The following is a 1,383-nucleotide window of genomic DNA, read 5'->3' as shown; positions in this document are numbered from 1 at the left end:
GTCGGTGGAAATTGGCCCGAAAACAGTCCAGCGGCAAGCGGAAGCGGCTAACGTTGGGGAAAAGTGACCCGAAAACAGTTCAGCGGGAGAAAACTAAGCGGATGCGGCCACGCGTTGGGGAAAACTAAGCGGATACGTGATAAGTATAAATTATATACACATTTGATCTACATTTTATCATAAAAATAACCTCAAACATCTTGTATTTGTAATATAAAGTGATTTAAATACACCTAGAATCAATATATTACGGTTGTTTGGCTTTTCATTGCAGGAAATGATGAAAAATGGCGAAAATACCCTCCAGTGCGGATTAACTCATCCGCAGTGCGGATCAGAGCAACCGCACTGAGTACTTAGCCAAATTTCCAACCTTCAAGCGCTGCGCAGGAAAAAGTCCGAGCCTAGTGCGGATAAACTTCCACCCGCAGTGCGGATTAGCCCAGCCGCATCCAATACTTAGCCGAATTTCATAACCTTCAGGAAAGCAGAGCCAACCCGCAGTGCGGATCAGCCATCCGCACTGCTATCCGCATTCAACCAATTCGCAGAAGTCAAATAAGGAAACTTTATACGAGTGCGGATAAGACCACCCGCAGTGCGGATAAGAAATCCGCACTGGAGCCGCAGAAAGCCAAATTTACATGGTTTCAACTTCCATTCTATTTTGGGCGCATGATGGACACGTTTTTACAGCCAAGTGTGGACAAGGCAATCATGGGAAATAAGCCAATTATAACACCCATTAACTCCACTTCCTAGCCTCTTAAGGGGGCATGATCATTGGCTATAAGAGGGGGTGTTCATCATCCATCCATGAGCTATCTCTCATTCATTCTTTCTCTACACACACACATCTCTTAGCGATAAATTCTGGAGAAAAGGAAAGCTTTCAAGCAAGGAGAAGAAGGGTTTCCTGAGCAAGAAATCGGCAAGATAGAGGTTTTTGATTTGTCAAAGGGTGTATTTACTTCCTTTATTTCATTTCTTCTTACTTTGCCAATTTTTGTAATGGATCTCTCCATGAGGGAGTAGATCTCTCTCTAGGGGTTTAGGTCAATGCATGAACTTGTTTAATTCTATTTTATTCGGTTATTTGTTTTTATTATGATTGTTTTATGGGATTTGATTGTTATTTTCTGTGATTTATCATTTGTGTTGATTACATAGTTTAGTACTTGAAATCGTTGTAGTCCCGCTTTGGAATCGGTTTGTTAGGCAAAAGATCCAAAGAAGTTAGGATGAGAGGAGAGTACCAAATTATGAACACAAATATCTTAGGTTTTAGGTTAGAAGCGACCGTACTTTGATACCTATAACCGGAACTATAGAAATTAAGGGTTAGGGTTTGGTGAAGAACGACCGTGAAGTCAAACCCCTACT

This window comes from Carex rostrata, chromosome 5 (genome assembly GCF_964058835.1).
Source record: "Carex rostrata chromosome 5, lpCarRost1.2, whole genome shotgun sequence".
NCBI classification, from domain to species: domain Eukaryota; kingdom Viridiplantae; phylum Streptophyta; class Magnoliopsida; order Poales; family Cyperaceae; genus Carex; species Carex rostrata.
Note: the sequence above shows the minus strand (reverse complement) of the source record.